At 38.6% G+C, this 7752-nt stretch overlaps 1 protein-coding gene across 1 annotated transcript in view; it reads left to right on the top strand.

The window, feature by feature from the left end:
• Nucleotides 1–7719: 7719 nt before the first annotated feature.
• The window catches only part of Chi (LIM domain-binding protein 2 Chi), a 111362-nt gene continuing 111329 nt past the window's right edge, over nucleotides 7720–7752 (top strand). The window contains exon 1 of the mRNA XM_067095271.1: nucleotides 7720–7752. This exon is cut by the window's right edge and continues 1463 nt beyond it. The gene's annotated coding sequence lies outside the window, so the exon portion shown is untranslated.

Genomic DNA, 7752 nt, shown 5'->3' with positions numbered 1-7752 from the left:
ACGTCTTTATGGCCATCTCTTATAATGGTGGTCAGTTTTACACGGATGATGGTCAGAAACTCATACCTACTGTTTTAACGAAGTCCGTTCGGTTGCCACTGATCGTCAGAAACTCCTTTTCCTGAGAGTCCGTTCCAGTTCTGGCGGTTGATCCCTGATAGCCCAAGGCCAAGAGAGACAAGGTCTACCCAATTGGGTGGAGTCGCCTCCCACCTGGGGTAACTACGTAGGCGATGACGTATCTTAGAGGTACCCATTAATTACGGCAATTTACCTGCTGATGCAATAAGAAGGTAGACAAAGCTCCGCCCACATGGGGGATTTTGGGGGGAAGTGAGCAGACCTTGTCTCTCTTGGCCTTGTGATAGCCTGTGAACGAGTTCGATAGTAGTCGAGTTGCATAAAATACGTATTCAGTGATATTCTGTATTTCGACGAGCCATAAGTGTCTAACATAAGAACGAGAAAATTGTAATATAAACCAACGTTTGTAAGTTTTGAGAACTAGAAAGCAGCAATATTAACAAATTCAAACCTTTAAAAAAATGTTAATATAGGTTAATCGACGTACTTAGGCTGGATGAAAATGTTTGATAAAATTTTTATAATATCGCAGTGTTAATAAGATTGGAGAGTCATTACTTTAATGTTAAGCTGGCCTTACTAGAGTTCATTATACCGGCAAAAACGACTCAAGGCATGTTCACTCTATACATTTTCTCGGAACAGAAGAGATTTGTTGTTCCTACACAAATACAAATCTGAGGTCTTTCGTGTGGAAATGCCTTCAGCGTAGCTGGAGGTATTTCCACACGTATGTTAGGAAAAATACAAATTACTTAAAAAATTTTTCATTTTCTATTTGTAACCTTTTTAGTCTTGAATTACTGTATACTTGCTTAACAACTACATAATTCGTAACAAACTCATTGCAGTGTTTTTAAGCAGATATATCGATGGGAGGCTGTGATAGTGAATAACCGTTTCAGAGTTCGGCGTCGGAACTTTTGTGCCGGCTTTGTCTGTCCGTCCGCGCTTTTTTCTGTCCGCCCTCAGATCTTAAAAACTACTGAGGCTAGAGGGCTGCAAATTGGTCTGTTGATCATCCACCCTCCAATCATCAAACGTACCAAATTGCAGCCCTCTAGTCTCAGTAGTTTTTATTTTACCTAAGGTTAAAGTTAGCCATAATTGTGCATCTGGCAACGATATAGGACATCCCACCGCTGGGCCGAGGTTAAAGTTTCATAGGCCGCGGCTCATATAGCATTATACCTAGACCACCGAAAGATAGTTCTGTTTTCGGTGGCGTTGATTATACGCTGTAGCGGCTGTACAGAAAGCTCGATTCTTCGGCGCATTTTTTACTTGTGTATTCTTAATTTTAAAGTTTCATCCAGCTGTTCATTTGAAATTTGCTGCACCTGTATTTGAAATGATAATTGGCTGCATTGAACGACAATAGATTCAGGTTTTACAGATGACAACAAATTAGTATCTCTCTCTCTCTCTCTCTCTCTCTCTCTCTCATTTTTATTTATGAGTATATGTGCAATTTACGTATTGTTTATCAGGTTGCTGTTGATATTGATTCATACTCTTATATACTGTACATTATTTATAAAAGTATTTTAATAACATGTGTTGTTGACCTCACTCAAGTTCATGAATAATTGTTATGATAATAGAGCTGAACAGTTTTGTTTGTAAGTCGGTTGCCAATACCTTGTGTCTGATATGATAGGATCATTAGGTTGATACTGTGGCACGATGATGAAAAACGATTGAGTGGATGACCAGATGTGTAAGGTATGCCTCAGTGAGTAAAAAGTTCCACAGAAATGGTTGAGACATTAGTGTTCTCCTGATATTGGATTATGATAAAATAACTTTACGAAGTATGAAAGGGAAAGTGTATGGCAGGATTTTGATTGAGAAATTAAGGCAAATAATAGAGGGTTTCATAGGTTTAGACAAGGAAGAGAGTGAGAAGTTCGAGTATTTGTAATGAAACAGCTTTGTGAAAAGTTCTAAAGTAAATAAAAAATACATACACTACATTCATAGACCTAGAGAAAGCTTATGATAGAATTAATGCGGAAGCATTAAGGAGTGTGTTGGGGATGTATGGTTATAGAGGGTAAATTGCTGATAGCTATAACAATTTTTGTGTGACGATAAGAAGAATGAATTGGTTTTTAGGCGGGATAGTGACTGATTTGGTGTAAAAATATGGCTGAGACCATGGTGTCTCCGTGTTTTATATGTTTATAGTCGGGGTGATTTTAGAAGACAGAAAATCATAGACATTTGTGCACTGTTGTGTAACAAGAATATGGGTCGTGAGTGGAGCGTTGAATGGATAATGTTCGTCGACTATACAATACCGATTGGGGATAGCGAAGAGAAACTGCATAGATTAGTGAAAGAGTTTGAAAGTGCTTGCAAGAGGAGAAAGTTGAGATTAGCGAGAGAGCTGATGGGAAGGAAACGAAGTTTCCATAGAAGTCGAAGTTAGAATATATGAAGGGACTGTTGGACCAGCTCTCATTTATGGAAGTAATGTGTGGATGTTGAATGCAAATAAAAGAATGTGAAAGCTGTATATATAGATGAATTGTTTGCATTGTAATTGTGGTATAAGAAGAAATTAAAGGGTGACAAATGTGGAGATGTTTGGAGTGATAAAAGGAGCAGTGTTTTTGAGGTGGTTTGGTAATGTGGAAAGAATAGAGGATGATAGGGTAGTGACAAGAGTATACTTCTCATAAGCGAGGGTTGAAGGAGGAGAGAAAGATCTAGAAAGAGGTAGTGGTGAAAAAAGAGGATTCAGCATCCAGGAAGCTAGAGAGTTCACACACACTCCAGGTATATGAACTACGAAGCAGCTGGCGTAGTGGAAGTTCACTAAATGGGTCCATCCACGTTTCAGGAGTTCGTAGACAAGTGGCAGTGGTCTTTTTTTTTTTGTGCAGCTTACTTAGGTTAGGGGAAACAGCTTTAATGTAGAACAGATATGATGATCTAGACGTTTCACGTCAATTGCCATTGTCGCATTTTCAAGGCTGCAACGATTAAAAAACTTCTTACAAAAAGTCACATTAAAAAACCGATATACATATAAATTATAAGACAAATAATTTATATGTACATATATTTTTAATGTGACTTTTGTAAAAGTTTAATCATGCAGCCTTGAAAAATGAATTGTAACAATTGTTGTGAAACGTCGGCATAATAAACAATTGTAACAATGGTGCCCTTTCCTCACGCCTTCGAGATTGTATCCTGAGTCGAGACTCGCCTACTTGAATATATATATTATATATATTGTGTGTATACATTATATTATATATATATATATATATATATATATATATATATATATATATATATATATATATATATACATACACACGCACATACACATATAATATACACTAAGTATAATGAGAGTGAACATAGTGTTAACAATTTTCAGCTGGAAATAGATTGTAGTTAGCAGTTATAAATGGTCGTTCTGGCCAGCGTATGCAATTTACATCCTTCAGAACATCGTCAGATCTCTGATTAAATTGGTAACTCACGAAAAAAATCTGTCTCGTATATATACAGTACTAGCGCCATGAGCTGTAAGAGGGTGACTTTGTAAAGTAAATTCATCTATATTAAGAATTTGCTTTTCTCGCCACTTTTATTTCTCTTTTCTCTTAACGGAATAATATTGTGTTTTTTCTGTTTTATTAATATTACGCAATCACTTATTCTTCAGATTTGTAGAAAGATTTTCCCTGTAAGCATTAGTAATGCTTCACTGAAGGTCTTCGCTAGTTCATGAACTGAGTTGAAGGTGAATAATACTTTTTAATCGATTGTAACAATCTTTAACCAGGTTATATTATTTTTGAAGTCTGTAACATGTAACGTACATAAGTCACAGTGAGACGTCATGCACCAGTGAGATTGTAATGTTGGATGCGTGTACCGGGTTTCTTTTTTCTATTCGAGTACATTTGAACGTACGTAATTCCTTGTGAATATATTAGGTTTATCTTTGCTGTTAGCAAGTCCCAAAGCGGGCGATACATACATGAGACTGCTCAGGCACTCATAATACTTTGGTACGCGATCCCAGATGTTCTATAAAGGATGGAGACTTCTGTTTGAGATGTTGTGTATGGCAGGTGTTGTTAAGAAACCTTTTCGTCATTGGAACGGGATTGAGTCTTGGATATGGTAAGGCTGTGCTAAACGCATGCGCCACAGAAATTGGAAATAATCGGCATGACCTGTCCCAGTTTTCTCCCGTCTGCCTAGTCAGCGTGAATTTAATTTATATGTGTATCTATCTATCTATCTATCTATCTATCTATCTATCTATCTATCTATCTATCTATCTATCTATATATATATATATATATATATATATATATATATATATATATATATATGTATGTGTGTGTGTGTGTGTGTGTGTGTGTGTGTGTGTGTGCACGTACGTACTGCAAGTCCCATAAATAAATAGTGAAAGACGACAGTGCCTAGCTCTCTCGTAGGGTACAGTACAAAGTGAAAGACCGTAACGTGAAGAAGTGCATATTATATATACACGAAGAACCTGGGTACTGATGTCTTTCATTAATTCCTTCTTATTCTTGCAGTACTTCTAGTTGCGTAATGTTTGTGACGGTTTATAGCGTGTGTGTATATGTATATATATATATATATATATATATATATATATATATATATATATATATATATATATATATATAATATATATATGAAGAATAGTTATATAGTGTGTATGTGTGCATTGAGAGTGTTTGGACTTTTTCCTGCTATTGGTTGTACTCAGTAAGATGTATGTGCTTGTTTACTGTCGAGACAAATTGTACTCTTGAAGTTGCTTGCATAGACTATTGCTTTTTTTGTTTATTGTAGTCATACTCGAGAGAAAGTACACTGTTCCCTTTAAGTATAAGAATCAAACGTAATTCTGAAAATGCTAACTGAAACGAATATCGTGTCATAGTTAAATGTTTTATGCTCTCTCTCTCTCTCTCTCTCTCTCTCTCTCTCTCTCTCTCTCTCTAATATAGTTTACTGAGGTCTCGTTTCTTTTTGTTTTCCTTACGGGGCTGCTTTACCTATTGAAGCGCTTGGCAGGCTTTGCATTTTCCTTATACAATTGCTGCTTTGCTAGTAATAATTCTTTTTTTTTTTTTTTAGAATAATCGATTTTTCATTATATAAACCTACATTTTCATGTATTCTCTTTTTTATCATGTGGACGGCCAGTGATTTTATGTAATGCAGCCATGCATTTTCAATTTTCATTCAACTATCTGAGAATTCCTGGAACACTGAATACGTAATGGCGTTTCCAGCGCCGTTTTTGACCAGTGGTATAGACTGTGTTGTTCCAGGGAAGCGGTGGCGGAAGGCAACAAATACTGGAAAAACATTTTGACTTTCCACATCCATTTCTCGTTTCTTCCATATTGACTATTTATTTTCCATATCTTCGCGACGAAAAAGGGGGCTTTACCCAAAACTTGTTCAGAAAACTTAACAGATTAATGAGCTGGACTTTGCGCAGTATTGAATTCCATACTGATCTGGAAAACACGCGAGGTACATATACCTCATATATGTTTGCCCATTCTTATGCCAATATACTGGGTGGCCTTACCAATACATCCTTGACTTTTTTTTTTTTTTTTTTTTTGTGAGTTTTAGACACATGAATTGAAAGTTTTGTTAGTCAAGTGTAAGTGCAGGTTATTTCTCGATTCTTTCTGGGTATCACCGATTTGCTCTCTGCTCAGATTATTGGTGCTGGTCTGCTCAGTGTCTGCAGTAGTCAGGAGTTACAAGAATTATGACTTCCGGTTAACATCTGTCGAAGTGATATACACGCCATCGCTTGTTGAGATTCTCAACCATTGGCGTTACGGGTCTTTGCAGCGTCCCTTGGGCCCCTAGCTGCAACCTCTCTCATTTCTTTTACTGTAATTCTGTTCATATTCTCTCTCTTCCATCTGACTTTCCACCCTCTCTAAAAAAAAATTTCCTATTGCAGCTGCGAGGTTTTCCCTTTTAGCGCTGAATGACCTCATAGGTCCCAGCGCTTGGCCTTTGGCCTAAATTCTGTATTCTATTTTATTTTATCTCACACATTGGTGTGTGTGTGTTTGTGGGGGGGCAGATTCGTGACCGATGTGAATTTCCTTTGGGGCTGTTGCGAGTCTCGTCTCACCATAAACGTGTACTCTCCGAACCCTCTTCATATGAAAATGAGAGATTCGACAGACTGAGTACGTTTCATGAAAAAAGCCCTTCCTATGTTGCCCTTTGATTTGAGATTTGCAATCACATTGGTCCTCCATACATGAGTAGACTTTAACATTCATCTGCCTTTGGCGTTCAGTATACTTTGAATTTCAAAGTGAAATGAGAAGACTTTGCCATCGGATCCGGTAATGTGATTTCATATTTTATTTTAGCAGCTCGTAAACTGTGTGCGGTTTGGCTCTACTAAAGCTATAAAAAGCTTTTTCGGTGTCTGTAGATGGGGTCAGGATCGGATGATCGGTGAAATTCCTCTTCTAATATTAGGTGCATGTCTATTGCTAAAGTTGGAAGGAAGTTCAAAATTTTCTGGGGTGGTCTTTCGTGCTGGCCTGTGTTGAGATGTGAATGTCTTCTCATTTGTAAATGGATCATACAGATAAATTTGCTGTTTTCAGTTACGTGGTCAAAATTTTTTGAAGGCGGTCTGGTTTTCACGAGAAATTCCGGCAAAGGTGAGTTTGTCCGGTGCTCTGATTTTCACCGAGTTTGGACTTCGTCTGTCGAAAATAGTATATTGAATATGCTCTCAGAAAGCAGAACACGATGCTTATTCAATGTACAGATGCTTCTCGTTCAGTTTTCTCACAAAGTTATCAGATTCAAATCTTGTCTGTCACTTACTTGAGTTGCTACTTGGAATTCGAGACCTGTTTTGGCCAAAGAAGTTGCCAGACCTATAGAGGGGCGTTCTGCTATGGTGTTGGATGGGTGGCCGTCGGGGATGAAGGTAGGGTTGGTGTTGCGATGGTATGCGGGGCGCCGATGGTGGTGGTGTGGTGCAGGTGATGCTCCTCATGATGGTGGTGGTGGTTTGACCTGTGCTGGGTGGGCAGTGGGCAGGTGCAGGAGGAAGAGGAGCAACACCAAACTCTCTCTCTCTCTCTCTCTCTCTCTCTCTCTCTCTCTCTCTCTCTCTCTCTCAGGTATATTTATTAGTTTTCCCCAGTGTAAAGTTGGCTTATTTATTTGTTAATGAAAGTAACTTGGTAGGCAAAATTGTATTTCTATTTAGTTGATTGTCAAATGTAGATATAACTTTTTTCAAGATGGGAAATGTTATGTATGCGGTGTGGTGCACTCGCGAACGTTTGGAGATCTCTACGCGGGCCCCAAACACGCAAGGGGGGAGGGGGCGGGGAGGGTGAGGGGGAGGGGGTGGCTTTGTTGGGGGTTGTGTATGTAAGTGTACGATGATGGGAGCTCTAGCGACTACCTCGGCGTGGGTTGTGTGTGCATGTGTGTATAAATATGTATGTGTGAAATGCGTGTGTGCATGTCGTGGTGGCCGCTCAAGATTCATTGATTGACGTGTGTGAGGATTACACGGCACCCGGGGAGAGGCTAGCAGGCGCGCCACACGGTGGCAGAGAGAGAGAGAGAGAGAGGGAGAGAGAG

This window comes from Macrobrachium rosenbergii, chromosome 51 (genome assembly GCF_040412425.1).
Source record: "Macrobrachium rosenbergii isolate ZJJX-2024 chromosome 51, ASM4041242v1, whole genome shotgun sequence".
Classification (NCBI taxonomy): domain Eukaryota; kingdom Metazoa; phylum Arthropoda; class Malacostraca; order Decapoda; family Palaemonidae; genus Macrobrachium; species Macrobrachium rosenbergii.
Note: the sequence above shows the minus strand (reverse complement) of the source record. Positions and strands in the feature narration are given on the sequence as shown.